The 24,071-nt window shown below is 40.0% G+C and overlaps 1 protein-coding gene across 1 annotated transcript in view; it reads right to left on the bottom strand.

Annotated features, from left to right (window-relative positions):
- ZNF606 (zinc finger protein 606) overlaps window positions 1-24,071 on the bottom strand; it is a 52,780-nt gene that overhangs the window by 21,227 nt on the left and 7,482 nt on the right. The window contains 1 exon segment of the mRNA XM_067721113.1: window positions 8,907-9,341. The gene's annotated coding sequence lies outside the window, so the exon portion shown is untranslated.

Genomic DNA, 24,071 nt, shown 5'->3' with positions numbered 1-24,071 from the left:
AGATTATTTTTTTGACGTGGACCATTTTTTAAAAGTCTTTATTGAATTTGTTACAGTATTGCTTCTGTTTTATGTTTTGGTTTTTTGGCCATGAGGCATGTGGGATCTTAGCTCTGTAACCAGGGATCGAACCTGCACCCCTCTGCACTGCAATGCAAAGTCTTAACCACTTGACAGCCAGGGAAGTCCCAACAATTGCCTTTTTATATGCTTATAATGAACAACTGGAAATTGAAAATAGTAAAAATACCATTTACCACAACATCAAAAATATGAAATACTTAGGGATAAATGTGACAAAAGATGTGAAGAATTCATATATTGAAAACAAAATATTGCTGACAGAAATTAAAGAAGACCTAAACAAATAGAGAAATATACTTGTTTATATGTTAGAGGACTCAATATTGTTAGGATGTCAATTATCTTCAAATATATAGATTCAATGCATTTCCAATCAAAATCCCAGCAGGAGTTTTTGTAGACATGGAATCATATGAAAATGCAAAGACCTAGAATAATAAAAACAACTCAGAAATGAAGAAAATTGGAGAGTTAGCACTATCTGATCTCAAAAATTATTATAAAGTACATAATCGAAACAGCATGGTATTGGTATAAACAGATACATCAATGAAACAGAATATATAGTTCAGAAATAAACCCATACATCTATGGATAACTGATTTTTTACAATGGCACAGAAGGCAACACAGTGGGAAAAGGATAGCCTTTGCAACAAGTAGTACTGGAACAACAGGATATCTATCTTTATTTTTTTTTTAAAAAAGAACTTTGATCCTTAACTCACACCGTGTACAAAAATTAAAGTGGATCAACAATTAGAACCCAATTTTTGAAAAAAGAGTAAAATATTTTCATGAAAGAAGATGGGCAAATGACAAACAAGCACTTGAAAAGATGCTCAACATCAATAGTAATTAGAGAAATATAAATTAAAACCACAATCAATGGCTTCCCTGGTGGCGCAGTGGTTAAGAATGCAGGGGACACAGGTTCAATCCCTGGTCTGGGAAAATCCTACATGCCACAGAGCAACTAAGCCCATGCACCACAGCTACTGAGCCTGCGCTCTAGAGCCCGTGAGCCACAACTACTGAGCCTGCGTGCCACAACTACTGAAGCCCGCGCACCTAGAGCCCATGCTCTGCAACAAGAGTAGCCACTGCAATGAGAAGCCTGCGTACCGCAATGAAGAGTAGCCCTTGCTCACCAAAACTAGAGAAAGCCCACGCGTAGCAACAAAGACCCAACACAGCCAAAAATAAATAAATTAAATAAATAAATTTATTTAAAAAAAACAGGGCTTCCCTGGTGGCGCAGTGGTTGAGAGTCTGCCTGCCAATGTAGGGGACGTGGGTTCGTGCCCCGGTCCGGGAAGATCCCACATGCCGCAGAGCGGCTAGGCCCATGAGCCATGGCCGCTGAGCCTGCGTGTCCAGAGCCTGTGCTCCATAACGGGAGAGGCCACAACAGTGAGAGGCCCGCGTACCGCAAAACAAAACAAAAAAAACACAACGAGAATCCAATACACATCTACTGGAGTTGCAAAAATCAAAAAGACTGACTATACCAAATATTGATGGGGATGTGGAGGAACTGGAACTCTCATACTTTGCTGATGGGAATGTAAAATGGTATAACCACTTTGAAAAACAAAATGACAGTTTCTTAAAATGCTGAACTTACACCTACTGTATGATCCAGATGTTTTAATCCTATTTATCGAAAAGGAAATATATGTCCATACAAAGACTTGTACACTATACTAGTGTTCATAGCAGCTTTATTTGTAATAGCTCCAAACTGGAAACAACCCAGATGTCCACCAACAAATGACTGGATAAACAAATTGTGGTAGATCCATAAAATGGAATACTAGTCAGCAGTAAAATGGAATGACCTATTGATACATGCAACAACATGGATGGATATCAAAATAATTATGCTAAGTAAAAGAAGCCAGTTCCCCCTCCCCCCAAAAAAAGAGTATGCAACATATCATTCCATTTATATACAAGTCTAGAAAATTCAAGCTAATCTATAGTAACCGAAAGCAGACCTGTGGTCATTTGGGAACAGAGGAATGGGGAAGGATGTGGAGAGGTAGGAGGAGGGACTTCAAGGGGCATGAAGAAACGTGCGGGGGTGATGGTCATATTCATTTTCTTGATTGTGGTGATGGTTTTACAGATTTAAACGTCAAAATTGGAACTTCCCTGGAGGTCCAGTGGTTAAGACTCAGCGCTTCCATTGCAGGGGGCACGGGTTCAATCCCAGATAGGGGATCTAAGATCCCACAAGCCGTATGGCGTGGCCAAAAGAAAAATAATTTTTTAAAAAAAGGTCAAGGGGGGCTTCCCTGGTGGCGCAGTGATTGAGAGTCCACCTGCCGATGCAGGGGACACGGGTTCGTGCCCCGGTCCAGGAAGATCCCACATGCTTGCGTACCGCAAAAAAAAAAAAAAAAAAAAAAGTCAAGTGGACTTCCCTGCTGGTCCAGTGGTAAAGAATCTGCCTTCCAATGCAGGGGACGCAGGTTCGACCCCTGGTCAGGGAACTAAGATCCCACGTGCTGCAGGGCAACTAAGCCTGTGCGCCTCAACTAGAGAGAGAAGCCCGCGCACCCCAGTGAAGGATCCTGCATGCCGCAGTGAAGACCCCGCGTGCTGCAACTAAGACACGATGCAGCCAAAAATAAAATTTTTTTAAAAAGGTCAAAATTTATGAAATTGTACACTTTACGTGCAGTTTATTTTTATTTATTTATTTTTTTGGCTGCGTTGGGCCTTCGTTGCTGCGCTCGGGCTTCCTCTAGTTGCAGTGATCGGGGGATAGTCTTCATTGCGGTGCGCGGGTTTCTCATTGTGGTGGCTTCTCTTGTTGCGGAGCACAGGTTCTAGGCACAAGGGCTTCAGTAGTTGTGGCACGCAGGCTCAGTATTTGCGGCACACACGCCCTAGAGCGCATGAGCTCAGTAGTTGTGGCTCACAGGCTCTCGAGCACAGGCTCAGTAGTTGTGGCGCATGGGCTTAGTTGCTCCGCAGCATGTGGGATCTTCTAGGACCAGGGATTGAGCCCGTGTCCCCTGAATTGGCAGGTAGATTCTTAACCACTGCACCACCAGGGAAGTCCATGTGCAGTTTTATTATGTGTCAATTATATTGCAATTAAGCTGATTAGAAAGTCTTTTAGGAGAAAATACAAGCTACTATTTTTAGGACCCAAACGTAGTTGGGATTTTGAACTGAAGACATAAAACACAAACAATGAAAGAAAAAAGACATCTTTAAAAATCCTTCTTTTCTTCAAAAGACACCATAAACAAAGTAAAAGACAGGACTCCATGCTTCCACTGCATGCACAGCTTGAGGAATCCCAGTTCCCCCACCAGGGATTTGAACCCAGGCCACGGCAGTGAAAGCACCAAATCCTAACCACTAGACCACAAGGGAACTCTCTGCAATTAATTTTTTTGAGTACTTAGGATTTTTGTTATTTCAACTGTTTAAAAAACAACAAAAACAAAATGGAAAAAGATCTTTCCAAAATAACTGGATATTTACCTAAGGAAATTATTCTCACATAAAATCTCTAAAAGAACATCATTAACAACAACAACAAGAAAAAGTTACTGTGGCCAATAACACTGAAAATATTCCTCTTTTTATAGCAAAACCCAGGCCATGGCAGTGACAGTGCTGAACCCTAACCACTAGACCACCAGGGAGCTCCCTGCAATTTTTTTAAAAAAATATTTATTTATTTATTTATTTGGCTGTACTGGGTCTTAGTTGTGGCATGTGGGATCTTCGTTGTCACGTGCCAGATCTTTAGTTGCGGCATGTAGGCTATGTTAGTTGCAGCATGCAGGATCTACTTCCCTGACCAGGGATCGAACCTGGGCCCCCTGCATTGGGGGCACAGAGTCTTAACCACTGGACCACCAGGGATTTTTGAATATTGATCTTGTATTGTGCAATCCTGCTATACTCACTTGCTAGTCCTAATAGTTTTTTTCTTTTTTGATTCCATCAGATTTTTACATTGAAGATCAGTTAATCTGTAAATAACAGATTTTACTTCTTCCATTCCAATACGGATTCCTTTTATTCCATTTTCTTGCCAATTGCCTTAGCTAGAACCTCCATTACAATGTTGAATAGAAGTGGTGAGATCAGACATCCTTGTCTTGTTCTCATCTTAGAGGTAAAGCATTCCGTTTTTTACTATTGAGTGTGATATTACCTGTAGGTTTTTGTAGATGCCTTTTATCAGGTTGAGGCAAGGGACATGAAAGAACTTGCTAGCGTAATAGAAATGTTGTGTCTTGATATGCATTTGTCAAAAATGATTCAATGGTGCCTCTAAGATATGAGCACTTCACTGTTCTGGGTACACAGCAAAATTCTAGGCTAAGGGGATTCTCAGGATGAGAAAATTACTTTTGCACTTGGAGTTCTTCCTGCCCCAAGTTTGGGGCTCTGTTCCACCCGCTCACTGTTGTCCAGGGCTCTGCTGCTCTCTCCTTCTTTGTTCAGAGTTGCTCTAGCCAATTTTGAGGCCTACCTGCACCCAGACCAGTTGCTTGTCCCCAGCGTGCTCACCTGTGAAGGGGCCACCTCCTTGAAATGCATCAAGGCTTCCTTGCTCCCAGCCCCTCTTTGGTAGTGTACCATAGGAGAGTATAATTTTTAAACTTTGTTTTACTCATTGTTACATTGGGAGCTAAGGTTGTTCATGCACTCCTACATCTTCACTGGAAACAAGTTTGATGTTGTCATTTTCTTTAAAGCTACCTCTGTGATTAAAATGTAGTCAGGGGGAGAATCACAGGTGAGGGCCCCAGTAAGCTTTTCCATGTTAAGGATCTGAATCTTAAATTCTGGATAAAATGGGAAGACACAGGAACTTTCTCCACAGAGGCTGGCATGACAGGAGTTAACGTTTCAGCAGGAATTCTACTTGCTGTTTGAAGAATAAACAGGTAAACAAATCTTTACAAACTCTGATAAATGGTGTGACGAAGGATCAGCTAGGTCTGGTTGGTCATGAATGTCCTTTCTAAAGTGATGTCTAAACCCAGACCAGAAGGATGGGTCTCAGCTTCCCAAAGGTTATGCTGGGTGGACTGTGGTTCCAGATGGAGGGAAAAACATTTGCAGGCACCTTGCCAAGATTCCAGGAACCAGAACAGGGCCAGTGCAAGCCAAGCAGGGTGAACACCTGGGACAGTGCTACGGTGGGAGCATTCAGAGGCAGGCAGAAACCAGACACAGGCTGAGAAGTTACTTATTCTGGGAACTGTGCTGAATAAGTAAGCTGCATGTGTATCAAATGGTACACATTCACTGTAAACAAAATCGCTTAGGAAAAGGTAGAGCAAACATTGCTTAAAAGTCCCATTACCCATAGATAATCAATGTCAACATGTGGGTGACATTCTTCCACAGAGTTCCCCTGAGATTTATGGTTTCATAGAGTTGGGATCATCCAGGTTGTTATGAGCCTAATTTTGTCTCCCAACAATATGCCATTTAATTTCTGCACCACAGTTACTTAAACATTCTCCTATTGGTGAGCATTTCTTATTTTGCTGTTACAAACCGTGCTATAACAAAGGTCCTAGGGCCGTGTGCGTTCATAACTGGGCAGTTATTTCCACGGGTGAGACTGCTGAATCAACTCATGAGCATACTTTACATATGGACACTTCTAACCTGACCACCCTATAAAGAGGGTGCACCCATATAACCATCCATGGGTGCTGAATAATAGGATCAATTTCCCTACTAGTTTTGCCTACATCCAACACAGTCTTTTAAAATCCTTGCCAGTCTTTACCTGTCAGTTAGCCTCCTGGGACTGAATTTTCTGCAGTCTAAACAGAACTTCCTTACTAGGATTTTTGTATTAAATGAGGTTACTTAGACTGAATGCTTGGGATACTGCCTACCTCATAACAGGTGCCCAAGTATATACTTTTATCATTTTTATTTATATCTCTTTGATTATTGATGAGCTCATACACTTTTCCATGTATTTATTGTCCATATGTACTCCTTTTGTGAACTGCCTGCTCATACATAAGGCTGGTGAGCAACCTTGCCTTGGTCCTTCCTGAATGGAACAGGAAGGGCTCTAGATCAGGAATTGGCAAACCTTTTCTGGCATTTTGGCTTTTCAGGCCATGCGACCTCTTTCACAGCTACTCTACCTCATAAAGCAGCTACCGACAACATGGAAATGAGTGGGTACATGCTATGTTCCAACAAAACTTTACTTACAAAAACACATGGGCCAGATTTGGCCTGTGGGCCCTAGTTTGCCAACCTCAGCTCTAGTGCCACCATTAAGCCTGATATCATCATATTATAAAAATACTTTTTCCGGGCTTCCCTGGTGGCGCAGTGGTTGGGAGTCCGCCTGCCGATGCAGGGGACACGGGTTCGTGCCCCGGTCCGGGAAGATCCCACATGCCGCGGAGCAGCTGGGCCCGTGAGCCATGGCCACTGAGCCTGCGTGTCCGGAGCCTGTGCTCCGCAACGGGGAGAGGCCACAACAGTGAGAGGCCCGCGTACCGCAAAAACAAACAAACAAAAATACTTTTTCCGTTACCAGGGTTTTTTTCTCCCCCGAAATAATAAATATTAAGTTTTATCAGCTTCTTTTTCATTAATCATTGAGATGACTTGTTTTTCCCCACTGCTTGATTAAAATGGAGCATGGTAGTCGTATATTTCCTAATACAAAGTACCCGTTTACTGGAGTGATTGTTCCTAAATCCAGGTGTACTCGCTGTAATGTCTGATCTGGAACTTTTGCATTAATATTCCTGAGAGATATTGGCCTTTTTCTTTCTTTGAGCTTTGACAGACTGGTATCACAAAAGAGGTAGCATTCAACTCTCTATATGTTCTGGAATAGTTGTATATTAAAGAATTTTCTATTTCTTGAAGGTGGAAATAATTCAGTGGTAAAATAGCTTGGGCTTGAAATTTTGTGGAGTAATTTCCTGAGAACTTTTTCAATTTATTCTGAAATGTTTCGTCTATTAGGTTTTCTGTGTCTTCTTCAGTCAATATTATGTTTTTCTAGAAAACTATCTTTTTCGTCTAAGTTTTTCAGGTGTTAACACAAAAATGTACAAATCTTATGATATAATTTTCTCTATGTTTATTTCCCTTTTCATTTCCAATGGTGCAAATCTGTGTGTTATTTTTCTTGATCGTGTTAGTTTGGAATTTATAGTTTGTTTTTCTCAGAATCATCTTTTACTATGTATTTTCTCCTTTTATCACTATTACATCCTTATTTCTGCCTTGATTAGAAATATTTTTTTTCTAATTTCTTGTGTTTAGCACTAAATTTATTTCCATTTCTTCTTGTTTTTGCTACTTTAGTGCACCCATTTCTAATGATTCAGACTGACATTTGAGCTTCTTTCTCCTCCTTGTATTTTTTTTTTTTTGCGGTACGCGGGCCTCTCCCGCTGCGGAGCACAGGCTCCGGATGCGCAGGCTCAGCGGCCATGGCTCACGAGCCCAGCCGCTCCGCGGCATGCGGGATCCTCCCAGACCAGGGCACAAACGTGTGTCCCCTGCATCGGCAGGCGGACTCTCAACCACTGCGCCACCAGGGAAGCCCCTCCTCCTTGTATTTTTATTTGTTGTAAAACTGTCCCGATTTTTAGAGAAACATAAAAAGGCCCAGTATTCCCAGACTCTTATTAAATTAGCTATGTTCATTTCTGTTTTCTTCTAAGCCCTTGTCCAGATGCACACATAGGATAACACAGCCACAACAATTCTGCACTTCTCAGTACACATTACAGGTGCTTTCCGTATTTCTACACAGTGTTCATAATAACAGTTTATGGTGACTTCCTGAAACAAATTAGAAGTACCCTAACTTTCTAGCACTGGAGAACAAAGAAGTAAATCATAGCACTCTGGCTCTTTGAAATAGTACATTCAGTCTTTGAGTCAAATATCATCAACCTATTCTGACTTCTCAGCAACGGCCTTTCCCACACTGGTTGATTGTATTAGCTAGTATTATTGAAGGGAGTTTTGATTTTACTAATTATTTTTCATTGGCAATTTACCCAGGTATCAAATACCACCCAGTCTCAGCCCTTCTCTGGAAATGGTTAAAAAAGACAAAATCTACATATACTTGTATAGCTTTTGTGAATTAAAATGAAATGTGTAATTTCCTCCCCCTGGTATGAGTTCTTTGGTGCCCAATAAAGTTAGAACCTTGATTGAAAACTTTCCTACACTGATGACATTCATATGGTTTCTCTCCAGTGTGTGTCCTCTTATGTTGAGTGAAGGATAAATGAAAACTGTAAGTTTTCCCACATTCATTACATTTGTAGGGTTTCTCTCCAGTATGTGTTCTCTTGTGCACATTAAGATTACACCGTCCACTGAAGGATTTTCTACATTCATCACATTTATAGGGATTCTCTCTAGTATGAGTTCTCTGATGTACATTAAGGTGAGAATTTTGGCTAAAAGATTTTCCACATTTATTACATTTATAAGGTTTCTCAAAAGTGTGAATTCTCTGGTGCAAAATGAGGTGAACACTCTGCCAGAAAGATTTCCCACATTCATTACATTCATAGGCTTTTTCTCTACTGAGATTTCTTAGATGGTGAGAAAGAGATGAAAGCTTCTTAAAGGCTTTCCCACATTCATTACATTCATAGGCCTTCTCCCTACCATGAGTTCTCATGAACTGAGAGAGGTGTGACCTATGGGCAAAATAATCCCCACTTTCCTTATATCCATAACATTTTTCTCCAGTATTAATTATCTCATGTGTAGAAAAGCATATGCTCTGGTTGGTATATTTACCATGCTCATTCAACTTACAAAATTTTTCCAGGACTTTTCCACATGGATTGCCTTTACAAGATTTCTTTTCTACCAAGATTTCCTGATGATTCTGAAAAACAAAATTATGCTGTAAACTGTGAACTCCTGAGTCAGTTTATTAAAATGTTCTTTGATAAGAAATCTCTGTGAAGAAACAAAGTCGGAATAGAAGCTGCATTTCCCCACAACTTCAGCATTTTCCCAATCCCCATCCGGGGTCACTAGTTACCCTTGTTCATATTCCACTGGCCCCACACTAACACTGTACATCTTCTGCTTTCCGGATTCATCCTCAGATTTCCAGTCATCTGCTATGGTAGAACACCAGGAATCACCCATTGTGTATCTTTCCAGGTTCATGCTGCTGGGTAATCTGTCACCAGAAATGGCCTCTGTTGGTGGTGACTCTTGGCTTTTAGGTCTGCTTCCATGCTGAAAGGAAATGAAAAACAGGTGCTTGGGAAAAAAAACTCCTAGAGTGAGAATGATGAGATAAAAGCAACAAGATGTGCACAATACAAGTAGATGTTTTTAAATATCAACTAAGGGAACAGATGGAACTTTGAGAAGAGAAGCCACAAAATGTACACACAGAACAAGAGGAATCCACAGGAAGACTGATCAGCTAAAAAAGTCATCAGCAAAACAGGGGGAGAAGACATATTAGGGGAAACATCATGGAATAAGCAGACATCCCAAACATAAAATATTCTGAACAGCCACCCCTCTTTAATCCTTAGATATCTCCAAATTCTGATCCATCTCCCTAGTTAGGTCCATTCCTCCTGTAACTGACATCATATTAACCTTCCTAACAAACAAGTTTCACAATGTCAAGAGGATACCTCTTGATCCTCCCGAGCACTCAGAACCAGGGTCAAACTACCACAGCTCTCCTTGTTCCATTTTCTGCTGGGTTTCTTTAGTTCTCCCTGTAAGTGACCATTTCCCCCATTAACACACAATTCCTGTCTGTTTGAGGCCTGTCTGTTTTGATTCCAAGGTCTCAGGTGACAGCAACCCTTCCCTTTCTTCTCATCATTCAGGTCACAACTCCCAGGTAACCTCCTCTAAGAGACCCTCTCTGACCTCCCCTCCTATATGGGTTACTCCTCATTTTCCAGCTCACTGTCCTGTTTTATCTGCTGCTCAGCACTGGTTAGCGCTATTTAACATCACCTTGTTCGTTTGGTCCTTTATTGTCTGCTCTTCCCCAGATACCAGCACAGCACTGGTAGCTCTGTGGGTGCCTGGTACATGTCTGTGAGGTGGACAGAGGGTAGACAATTGTGCTCCTGCCAGGCGGGGAGGCCTTACATTCCTGTCCACAGGGAGGAGGCTATGGAATTGTCTGTGAGGAGGGCTTTGCAAAGTCAAGCAGAGCAAAGGAGGGGACCCAGAAACCTGCAGTGGGTTTCTCCATGAGTCCTTAGCTGGACCCTAACTGCAAATGTATCGGAAAAGGCTCTCAAAGACCTGGCAAAGAACAGCTGCTAGGTTTCTGAGCAGAGGTTTCAGGAGTTACACAGTGTTGGGAGGCATTAGAGTTCTGACCCACCTTGGGCAAAAGAACATCAGTAAGCACCCAAGGCATTCAGCTGAAACACTAGAAAGCTACATCCCAGAAGGAAAGACCATGCCCAAGAATTAGGGCTACACCCAAGGATTAAGCAAAATCAAAGTAACTCTACCTTAATCAATCCTAAACCAAGCCTCATCAGGATTAGGGTGATTTGTAATTATTTAACCACCTACCAAAACAAAATTCACACTCTTTAGTAGAAGATAACAATCTATAGTCCCTACAAGGTATCATCCACAGTGTCCAGTACACAAAAAACTGACTAGAATCAGGAAATGTAAGAATCAGGAAAATGTGACACATAATCAAGAAAAAAAAAGTCAACAAAAACAGATATCCCAAACATCAGAAGTAGCAGGAAAAGATTTTAAAATTATTATAAACATGAGAAATAATTTCATGGAAAAAAAAGAAGAAAAGAACCAAAAAAAATTCTACAACTAAATAAAAGTATAATATCTGACGTAAACCATGAATGCACTTAACTGCAGTCTGGACACAGTAGAAGAAAGGATTGTGAATTAAGGCAGTAGGTGGAAACTTTATGATGATACAAAGGAAGTGAAAAGAATGTAAAAACAGAGCATCTGACACAGGATTAACGTGTAACGTGTAATGTTAAAGCAGAGAGACAGAAAGCAGCAGAAGGCATATTTGAAGAGATGTGGGAGAGTTTTCCTAGATTGATTAAAGGCACCATCCTATAGATCCTACAAGCTCAGCAAACTCCAAACAGAATCATTTCAAAGAAGACCTCACCTAAAAACGTCACAATCTGTTGAAAACCAAATAAAAAGTAAAAATCTTAAAAGTAATCAGAAGAAAACAACAGATTATATTCATGGAACAACAAGAAGGAAAACAGCTGACTTCCCACAAGAAACAATGGAAACAAGGAAACAAAAGACAAACATTTTTTTTTTTTTTTTTTTTTTTTTTTTGCGGTACGAGGGCCTCTCACTGTTGTGGCCTCTCCCGTTGTGGAGCACAGGCTCCGGACGCTCAGGCTCAGTGGCCATGGCTCACGAGCCTAGCCGCTCCGTGACATGTGGGATCTTCCCGGACCAGGGCACAAACCCGTGTCCCCTGCATCGGCAGGCAGACTCTCAACCACTGCGCCACCAGGGAAGCCCCAAGACAAACATCTTTTTTTTTTTTCCCACATCTTTATTGGAGTATAATTGCTTTACAATGGTGTGTTAGTTTCTGCTTTACAACAAAATGAATCAGTTATATATATACATATGTTCCCATATCTCTTCCCTCTTGCATCTCCCTCCCTCCCACCCTCCAGATCCCACCCCTCCAGGTGATCACAAAGCACCGAGCTGATCTCACTGTGCTATGCGGCTGCTTCCCACTAGCTATCTACCTTACGTTTAAAGCTGAAAGAAAAAACCTAAAATTTTATATCCAAGAAAAAAATCCTTCCAAAATGAAGGCTTAATAAAGACATTTTTAGGCACGCATGCGCATACACACACACACACACACACACACACACACAAAGTGGAGAGAATTTTTCATCATCTGAGCATATCACAAGAAATACTACAGCATGTTTTGTTGTTGTTTTTACATAGAGTAGTTTATTCCCTATCACTCTACAGTCATAAGAAATGATATAACAATAAAACTGAAAGGTAACTAACATAATACTGATGATGAAACTCAATAACAAAGCAGGTACCTGAAACTGAACATCGTTTAACAAAATGGAGGAAAAGCCACGAGCTGATGTTGTCTTTTAACTCTATCTTTTCACTACTGCATTCAGCCAATATTCCTTACTAGTAATGGCTTCTTTCAACTGCCTGCATAACCTGGGTTTTAGAAGATTCATGTCTAACTAGAAGCCTCTCTCCTTCCACCATTATCCTTCATAACAGCAGGAGTATAGGTATGTGCATTTATTTCCTGGCAAATGTTCTATCCCTAAGGTCTGATATTTATAACATTAGCATTTAAATTTTATTATTATCTTTCAAAAACTATTCTTCTGTTTGTTAAATCAATTATCATCGATGTTAATTTTTTATCTACAGGTAATTTCTGTTGCTAATACTCTATGGTGATAGTAAAGCAACCTCAAAACTCTAGCATAAGGTTACCCTCTGAGAGTTAATCTAGTAAAATTAACAAATAATGACTGAGACTCATCATCTGTATAAATAAGCAAAGTGTCAATTATTGTAAATGTCTGCCTCAATCTCAACCAGGGTAACGGCAGTCTGATCTTGGGGAGAAATTACTGATACGTGATGTTAAGTAAGAAAGCTAGAACCGAATCAGTACAAGAAAGATCATAATAATAGAAGTAACTTGGATGGTGGTATTTGCAAAGCACTGAAATCTGGCATGTTACATCTGTTAGATATATAACCTGATATATAACAAATATTTACTGAGTTAAGTAATCTGAACTGAGAATAAAGAAGCCAGATATGGTGATAATGTAGTCCTTACCCTAATAGATGTTTACTGTTCAAGGGCAACAACCTGCAGAGAAAATCTTATGATTCTGACGTTTGACATCATATTTTTTAGCATGTCATTACACACTTCAATGTATGATAAATACAGCCAGTAAAGTCATTCTAAATGACAGTCTCTGGGGGAAAACTATACATGAAAACCAGATTTCCATTTTACTCCCTCCCCACTTAATTTCCATTTTTTTAATGTAACTTTTTTGTTGAGCCCGTATTAAACACTTACCAAAACAGAATCAAAAAAGTGAAAGGTCACAGGCAGTGTGGGTTTAAACTTTAAAGCACCAAACCCAGAGACACAGGAACTGAACCATCAGTTCTAATCTCATTAATTTGTTTCCTGTAGATGCTCTCTGCTCCCTTAAAAACAGTTCATGAACTGCAACTCCCTCCCAGAGAGAAGTGAGACACATGTGGGAGCCTCATCCAGGCTGGAATGACAGAAGAAGCAGCCAAGACTTTAGAATGATGACAGACTCATCTGAAGTCTCCTCCAGGTACAGTAAGTTTTTTAGCCTGAAAGGAAACCATCAAAGACAGAAGCCTGGGTCTGCAGAAAGGAATGAAGAGCAACCCCAAAACTAATTAACTAGGAAAAAAATATTGTACAAAATTACTTTTAAATTTCTTTAAAATGCTGGTGACCGTACAAAGCAAGAATAACAACAATGCATAGGTCTTCCCTGGTGGCACAGTGGTTGAGAGTCCTCCTGCCGATGCAGGGGACACGGGTTCGTGCCCCGGTCCGGGAAGATCCCATATGCCGCGGAGTGGCTGCACCCGTGAGCCATGGCCGCTGAGCCTGCGCGTCCAGAGCCTGTGCTCCGCAACGGGAGAGGCCACAACAGTGAGAGGCCCGCGTACCGCAAAAAAAAAGAAAAAAAAATGCATAATGGACTTATATAATATGTAAAAAGTGATATATACGACAACAGGGAAAACTGCAATTATACTAATATATAAGTTCTTACATTGAGTGGCATAATATTAATTCCAGGTAGATTATTATAAAATAAAATTTGTATTGTTAACCTTAGAGCAAATAAAACATAAGATTATACAATATTACAAAGACATAAAGCTAAGAAGAAATAAAAGGAGATGAAATGGAATAAATACCCAATTAATCCAAAAGAAGGCAGAATGGAAAAACAAAGGTACAAAGACCAGACGAGACAAACAGAATAACAAGGTGGCAGACATAAACCCAAACATATCAGTATATAATAAATACAAATTTACTGAACAAATTAAGAAATAAGACTGCCAAAATGGATTACAAACAAAACCCAATTAAATGCTGTTTACAAGAGACTCACTTTAACATTTCAACAGGTGAGTTGAAAGTAAAAATAAAGAAAAAGACATGTGGGACTTCCCTAGTGGTCCAGTGGCTAAGGCTCTGCGCTCCCAATGCAGGGGGTCTGGGTTCGATCCCTGGTCAGGGAACTAGATCCCACATGCAATCTTCGCATGTGGCACTGAAGATCCTGTGTGCGGCAACTAAGACCCGGCGCAGCCAAATAAATAAATATTTTTTTTAAAAAAGTGTATGTTCAATAGGAAGACCGAACAATCTGCCATGTCATTAAGCCCAGTAACATAGCTTCAAAATACATGAAGCAAAAATTGATAAAAAATATTCAGAGATACAAACTACTATGTATAAAATAGATAAGCAACAGGATATATTGCACAGCACAGGGAAATAGTCATTGTTTTGTAATAATTTTAAATGGAATATAATCTATAATACTGAATCACTATTTTGTACACCTGAAACTAATATAACATTGTAAGTTAACTATACTTCAATAAAAAAATAAAGTTATGCTAGCTTCATAAAAACTTTAAGTTTTCATCACAAGAAATAAAAAATTATAGCTATGTGGTGATAGATTTTTAACTAAACTTATTGTGGTAAGTATTTCAAAATACATACATATATCAAGTCATAATGTTGTACAGCTTAATGTAACACAATTTTACATGTCAATTATATCTCAATAAAACTAGAAAAAGAAAAAAGAATTGATTTAAAAAAATAAAGAAATCCAGTAATGGTTGGAGATTTTAACACTCTTCTGTCAGTAGCTGACAGGACAAGCAAACAAGAAAATCCATGAGAATAAAGTGTGCAACACAACTAAGCAACTCGACTTAATTGACATTTATCACGCACTATGCCTAACAAGAGCAGAATACACATTCACTAAAATAGATCATATGCTGTCTCATAAAGACATTTCTCAATAAATTTAAAAGGACTGGATACATACAGAATATATTATTTGACCACAATGGAATTAATCTGGCCATCAATAATAAAAATCTCCTCATATTTAGAAATTAAACAGTGTATTTTACAAATCAAAGAAGAAATCGGTTTCATATATTCAAAGAACTGACCGCTAATGAAAATATAACATATGAAAATGTGCAGGATGCAGTTAAAATAGGCTTAAGGGAAAATGTGTAGCTATAAATGCAAGCATCAGAAAGGAAGGATTAAAATTAATGACCCAGAGACTTCCTGGGTCCAGTGGTAAAGAATCCGCCTTGCAATGCAGGGGACACGGGTTCGATCCTCAGTCAGGGAACTAAGATCCCACATGCCACAAGGCTGCTAAGCCCACATGCCCCAACTACTGAGCTCACGCGTCTCAACTAGAGCCCACATGCCGCCAACTACAGAGCCCTGGAACATGTGCGCCACAACTAGAGAAGAGAAAACCCTCACGCCACAACTAGAGAGAAGCCCAAGTACCACAACGAAGAGCCCGGGCCACAAGGAAAGATCCCGCCTGCCTCAACAAAGATCCCGCGTGCCACAACTAAGACCCTATGCAGCCAAAAATAGATAAAATAGATAAATAATAAATCAATCTTAAAAAAAAATTAATGACCTAAGCTTCTACCTCAAGAAGCCAGGGAAAAGGAAAGCAAATTAAACCAAGAAAAAGGAACAAAATAGTCAAGTGGGGAAACCAACAGAACAAAGGTAAAAAAAATACCATCATGACAATACATGCATGTAGAGTATTTGATAAAATATAATGCCCACTCATGATAAAAACTCAGCAAACTAGGAATAGAGTGTCCTCAATCAGATTGCCCTTAATCAAATAAAGGGCATCAGATCACATTTAATGGTGAAATATTGAGTGCTATTTCTTGGTATCATGAGCAAGGCAAGTATGTCCATTCTCACTTTTATTCAAGATTGTACTGGATAATCTAAAGCGACAGATATCATATAACAATGGCTGTCACCTCTGGGGGTACTAACTGGAGAGGGACATAAAGGAAATATATCGGGAGATGAAAATATTCTATGTGTGGATTAGAGTATGGGTTACATAAATATACAGTTCTAAAACTTTACTGGACTGTACTCTTAAGGACAGCATGTCTCACTGTTAAGTACTAGAGATCCTAGTCAGTACAGTTAACATTAAATAAGGAAAACATAAAGGCTGGAAAGGAAGAAGTAAAGCAATTTTTTTTTTTGTATATGACATGATTGTGTAAGAAATCCAAGGAAACTAACAAATTTCTAGAACATGTAAGTGATTTTAGCAAGTTCACAGTGATGAAATAAAATTTATATTTTAAGGCAGGACAAGAAAAAATTAAACGTAAAATTATCTGTGTTTGTTTGGGCCTTCTCCCTCCCTCCCTAATGTGCAGCGTGAATCTGCATTACACATTAACCAGAGCTCCTCAAAGATGGGAGTGCCTGCTTGACGGTAAAGATCAATTTTTTTCCCTTTCTTCTGACTCTAGAAACGTAACTTCTTAAAAGAACAGCATTCTTGGGACTTCCCTGGCGGTCCAGTGGTTAAGACTCCACACTTCAAATGCAGGAGGCGCAGGTTCGATCTCTGGTTGGGGAACTAGGGTCTCACATGTCGCGCAGCGCGGCAAAGAAAAAAAAAGAACAGCATTCTTTCCCAACTCTGTAGGGGTCATAGTGACTTGCTGCTCGCTTTGTACGTGCTTACCTGGACTATCTTTGGAGAACTTTATATAAAATATAAGCATTTTGATGTACTGCCCTCCTACTCTCAATAGGAGGACTCCCACCACTATCAGGATTCATGCCTAAATGAATGATTATTCAAGAAATAACAAAAAACAATACTATTATCCTACCCACACTCATAACTACCACAGCACTGCTCAACCTGTACTTCTACATACAACTCACGTACTCCACAGCACTGACCTTATTCCCCTCTACAAACAACATGAAGATAAAATGACAATTTAACTCTACAAAACAAATAATCCTTTTACCAACCATAATCGCAGTATCCACAATACTTCTACCTCTCACACCAATACTGTCAATCCTAGAGTAGGAATTTAGGTTAAACCAGACCAGGAGCCTTCAAAGCCCTAAGCAAGTACAATTTACTTAATTCCTGCCTAATAAGGATTGTAAGACTGTATCTTACATCAATTGAATGCAAATCAAACACTTTAATTAAGCTAAATCCTCACTAGATGGGAGGGATACATCTCCCATGAACTTTTAGTTAACAGCTAAATACCCTAATCAACTGGCTTCAATCTACTTCTCCAGCCACGAGGAAAAAAAGGTGGGAGAAATCCCGGCAGGGTTGAAGCTGCTTCCTTTAATTTGCAATTCAAAATGATCAATTCACCACGGGACTTAGCAAAAAGAGGACTTAACCTCTGTCTTTAGATTTACAGTCTAATGCCTGCTCAGCCATTTTACCTATATTCATAAATTGCTGATTATTCTCAACCAACCACAAAGACATTGGTACTTTATACTTACTATTTGACTCTTGATCCGGAATGGTGGGCACTGGCCTAAGCTTATTAATTCGCACTGAACTAGGCCAACCCAAAACACTGTTCGGAGATGACCAAATTTACAACGTGGTAGTAACGGCCCACGCATTTGTAATAATTTTCTTTACAGTTATACCCATTATAATTGGCGGGTTTGGAAACTGGCTAGTACCCCTAATTATTGGGGCGACCATATGGCTTTTCCCCGTATAAACAATATGAGTTTCTGATTACTCCCTCCTTCTTTCCTATTGTTACTAGCATCATTAATAGTTGAAGCCGGTGCGGGTACAGGTTGAATTGTATATCCACCCTTAGCTGGAAACTTAGCATACGCAGGAGCTTCAGTTGACCTTACTATTTTTTCTCTACATTTAGCTGGTGTATTCTCAACTCTTGGGGCTGTTAATTTTTTTTGTTTGTTTTTTGCAGTACGCGGGCCTCTCACCGCTGCAGCCTCTCCCGTTGCGGAGCACAGGCTCCAGACACGCAGGCCCAGTGGCCATGGCCCACGGGCCCAGCCACTCCACGGCATGTGGGATCTTCCCGGACTGGGGCACGAACCCGTGTCCCCTGCATCGGCAGGCGGACTCTCAACCACTGCGCCACCAGGGAAGCCCGGGGCTATTAATTTTATCACTACTATCATCAACATAAAACCATCCGCTATAACCCAGTACCAAACACCACTATTCATATGCTCAGTACTAATCACAGCAGTATTGCTTCTACTATCCTTACCTGTCCTAGCAGCCAGAATCACCATGCTATTAACTGATTGAAACCTGAACACAACTTTCTTCAATCCTGCGGGAAGAGGAGACCCAACCTTATATCAACATCTGTTTTGATTCTTTGGACACCCTGAAGTATACATTTTAATCCCACCTGGATTTGGAATGATCTCACACATTGTAACCTATTACTCAGGTAAAAAAGAGCCTCTCGGATATATGTGTATGGTATGAGCTATAATATCAATCGGGTTCTTAGGGTTTATCATATGGGCCCATCAAATATTCACAGTAGGTATAGACGTTGATTCGCGAGCATACTTTACATCAGCCACTATAATTACTGCTATTCCTACAGGGGTAAAAGTATTTAGCTGACTGGCAACACTCCATGGAGGCAATATTAAATGGTGCCCGGACATGAGGTGAGCCTTAGGTTTCATCTTCCTTTTCACAGTCGGCGGACTAACAGGTACTGTCCTAGATAATTCATCATTAGACATTGTCCTTCATGATACCTACTATGTAGTCACACACTTTCACTATGTGCTCTCAATGGGAGCTGTTTCTGCTATCGTAGGAGGATTTGTACACTGATTTCCACTACTCTCAGGATATACACTCAACATGAGCAAAAATTCACTTCGTGATCATATTCGTGGGTGTCAACATAACCTTCTTCCCACAACGTTTACTAGGCTTATCTGGCATGCCTCGATGGTACTCCGACTATCCAGACGCCTATACAACATGAAATACTATTTCATCAATAGGCTTATTCATCTCATTAACAGCGGTCATACTGATAGTCTTCATTATCTGAGAAGTATTCACATCCAAAGGAGAAGTATTAACAGTAGAGCTTACAAATTAGAGTGGTTAAATGGATGTCCTCCACCATACCATACATTTGAATAGCCAACTTACGTTAATCTAAAGTAGCCAAGAAAGGAAGGAATCGAACCCTCTTTTATTGGTTTCAGGCCAACATCATAGCCGCTATGTCTTTCTTCATGAACGAGGTATTAGTAAAATTTTACATAACTTTGTCGAAGTTAAGTCACAAGTGAAAATCTTGTATACTCTATGGCATATCCCTTCCAACTAGGTTTTCAAGATGTAACATCACGCATGATAGAAGAACTGCTACATTTTCAAGACCACACACTGATAACTGTTTTTCCTAATTAGCTCCTTAGTTCTCTATATTATTACGCTATAATACTTACAACTAAGTAAGTATTCTATATAATACTTATATTACTTATAAGTATTATATAGAATACTTATAAGTAATACTTATATTACTTATAAGTATAATACTTATATTACTTATAAGTAATACTTATATTACTTATAAGTATTCTATATAATACTTATATTACTTATAAGTATAATACTTATATTATATTCTATATAATACATCTATATAATACTTACAACTAAGCTAACACATACTAGCACAACAGATGCACAAGAAGTAGAAGCTATCTGGACTATCCTACCGGCTATTATCTTAATCTTAATTGCCTTGCCATCATTACGAATCCTTTATATAATAGATGAAATCAACAATCCATCTCTTACTGTAAAACCTATAGGCCACCAATGATACTGAAGCTATGAATATACAGACCACGAAGACCTAAATTTTGATTCCTATATAATCCCAACACTAGACCTAAAACCAGGAGAGCTACGACTGCTAGAAGTAGATAACTGAGTAGTTTTACCTATAGAGATAACAATCCAAATACTAATCTCCTTCGAAGACGTATTACACTCATGCGGTACCCTCCTTAGGCCTAAAGACAGACGCAATCCCAGGGCACCTAAACCAAACAACCCTAATATCAACACGACCAGGCTTGTATTACGGACAGTGTTCAGAGATCTGTGGGTCAAACCATAGCTTCATGCCAACTGTCCTTGAGCTAGTGCCCCTAAAATACTTTGAAAAATGATCCACGTCTATGCTATAAACTCATTAAGAAGCTAGATTATTGTTAACCTTTTAAATTAAAGACTGAAAGCTAAAGTTCTCCTTGACAGCATGACACAACTAGATACATCAACATGATTTACTACTATTTCATCTATATTTCTAATATTATTTATTATATTTCAACTAAAAATCTCAAAACACATCTACTACCCCAAGCCAAAATCAGCACTCACTAGAGTGCAAAAACAACCTGCCCCTTGAGAAACAGTATGAACGAAAATCTATTTGCCCCTTTCGTAACCCCAATAATAGGCCTCCCTGTAGTCGTTCTAATCATTATATTCCCAAGTATTTTATTTCCAACATCAAAAGGACTAATTAATAATTGCATAATTTCCCTTCAACAATGACTAATTCAACTCACATCAAAACAAATAATAGGTATCCATAATCATAAAGGACAAATCTGATCACTAATACTAATACCACTCATTCTAGTTATTGGCTCAACCAATCTCCTTGGACTATTACCCCACTAATTTACCCCCACCACACAGCTCTCAATGAATGTGGGAATGGCCATCCCGCTATGAGCCAGTGCCATCATTACAGGTTTCCTTAATAAAACACAAGCATCCCTAGCCCACTTCTTATCACCAGGCACACCCACCCTCCTTATCCCTATGCTAGAAATTATCAAAACTATCAGCCTATTATTCATCCAACCAGTAGCACTGGCTGTATGACTAACAGCCAATATTACAGCAGGCCACTTACTAATACATCTAATCGAAGAGACAACCCTAGTGCTAATAAGCACCAGCACATTCACGGCTCTCATTACATTTATCATTCTTGCCCCACTCCCCATCCTCAAATTCGCTGTTGCTATAATTCAAGCCTATGTATTCACCCTCTTAGTAAGCTTATACCTGCATAGCAACACATAGTGACCCACCAAACCCACACGTGTCACATAGTAAATCCTAGTCCTTGACCTCTCACAGGAGCTCTTTCAGCACTTCTCATAACATGATTCCACTTCAACTCAATAGTTCTACTAATACTGGGCCTACTAACTAATATTCTAACAATATATCAATGATGACGAGACGTCATTCGAGAAAGCACTTTCCAAGGCCACCACACATCAACCGTCCAAAAGGGACTGTGAGACGGAATAATCTTATTTATCGTATCAGAAGTCCTATTTTTTACCAGCTTTTTTTGAGCCTTCTACCACTCAAGCCCCGCCCCTACCCCTGAATTAGGCAGGTGCTGGCTACCCCTTATGCATTCACCCCTTAAACCCCCTAGAAGTACCACTCCTCAACACTTCTGTGCTATTGGCCTCTGGCGTATCCATTACCTGAGCCCATCACAGCCTTATAGAAGGAAATCGTAAGCACATACTTCAAGCCCTTCTTATTACAATCGCCCTCGGTGTTTATTTTACACTCCTACAAGCATCAGAGTATTACGAAGCCCCATTTACGATCTCAGATGGAGTCTACAGATCAACTTTCTTCATAGCCACAGGATTCAACGGACTACATGTAATTATTGGGTCTACTTTCCTTATTGTTTGTTTCCTATGCCAATTAAAATTCCACTTCACATCCAACCACCACTGCGGCTTCGAAGCTGCTGATCGATACTGACGTTCTGTAGACGTTGTGTGACTCTTTATGTATCTGTCTATTGATGAGGCTCATAGTCCTTTTAGCATTAATTAGTACAACTGACTTCCAATCAGTTAGTTTCGGTACACCCCAATAAAGAACAATAAACCTAATACTGACCCTATTAACAAACACAATACTAGCCTCATTACTCGTACTTATCGCCTTCTGACTTCCTCAACTAAACACACAGAAAAAACAAGCCCCTAGGAATGCAGATTTGACCCTATAGGATCCGCCCGCCTACCCTTTTCCATAAAATTTTTCCTAGTAGCGATCACCTTCCTCCTTTTCGACCTAGACAACCTAAAAACAATACTTACCATAGCCCTACTTTTAATCTCATTATTAGCAGTTAGCCTGGCCTCTGAATGAACTCAAAGGTGATTGGAGCGAGCTGAATACGGTATTTAGTTGAAAATAAAACAAGTGATTTCGACTCATTAGATTATGGTTAAACTCATAATTACCAAGTGTCCTTAGTACATATAAATATTATCATAGCTTTCACTATGTCCCTCATAGGGTCACTAATATATCTGTCCCACCTAATATTCTCACTACTATGCCCAGAGAGCATGGTACTGTCACTATTTATCCCAGCAGCCCTGACAACCTTAAACTCACATTTCACCTCAGCCAGCATAATACCAATCACCTTACTGGTATTCGCGGCCTGCGAAGCAGCCCTCATATTAGCCTTATCGGTAATGGTATCAAACAAATATGGAACCGATTACATACAAAACCTCAATCTTCTCCAATGCTAAAATTTATCAGCCCCACAATCATACTAATACCCCTAACTTGGCTATCAAAATGTAGTATAGGGCTTCCCTGGTGGCGCAGTGGTTGAGAGTCCGCCTGCCGATGCAGGGGACACGAGTTCGTGCCCCGGTCCGGGAAGATCCCACATGCCATGGAGCGGCTGGGCCCGTGAGCCATGGCCACTGAGCCTGCGCGTCCGGAGCCTGTGCTCCGCAATGGAAGAGGCTACAACAGGGAGAGGCCCGCGTACGGGGGGGGGGGGGGGGGAGTAGTATAATCTGAATTAACTCCACAACCCGCAGTCTACTAATTAGTCTCACAAGCCTACTTCTTCTTAACCAATTCAACGACAATAGCCTCAACATCTCATTAACATTCTTCTCTGACTCCCTCTCCCCACCATTACTAATCCTAACAATATGACTCCTTCCCCTAATACTAATAGCCAGCCAATCTTACCTACTCAAAGAGCCACTAATCCAAAAAAAGCTATACATCACAATACTAATCATGTTACTAATACCAATCATTCCTAATCACAACATTCACCGCCACAGAACTATTTTCCATTATATTTGAAGCCACACTAGTTCCTACCCTCATTATCATTACCTGTTGATGTAACCAAACAGAGCAACTTAACACTGGACTCTATTTTTTATTCTACACACTAGTTGGGTCACTCCCATTACTAGTGGCACTAACATATATACAAAACATCATAGGCTCTCTAAATTTCCTAGTACTTCAGTATTGAGCTCAACCACTATTCAACTCCTGATCCAACGTCTTTATATGACTGGCCTGCATGATAGCCTTTATAGTAAAAATACCCCTCTACGGCCTCCACCTTTGACTACCCAAATCACATGTAGAAGCGCCTATCGAAGGCTCTATAGTCCTTGCAGCCATACTACTAAAACTCAGGGGCTATGGCATACCACGGATCACATCAATACTCAACCCCCTAGCAGACTTCAGAGCATACCCTTTCCTTATGCTTTCCTTATGGGGAATAATCATAACCAGTTCTATTTGTCTATGTCAAACAGACCTAAAATCACTCATCGCCTACTCCTCAGTCAGCCACATGGCACTTGTTATTGCAGCTATCCTCATTCAAGCCCCTTGAAGC

The sequence above is a fragment of the Pseudorca crassidens genome, chromosome 20 (assembly GCF_039906515.1).
Source record: "Pseudorca crassidens isolate mPseCra1 chromosome 20, mPseCra1.hap1, whole genome shotgun sequence".
In the NCBI taxonomy this organism is placed as follows: Eukaryota; Metazoa; Chordata; class Mammalia; order Artiodactyla; family Delphinidae; genus Pseudorca; species Pseudorca crassidens.
The sequence above is the reverse complement of the archived record's forward strand: the minus strand, read 5'-3'. Positions and strand labels throughout refer to the sequence as shown.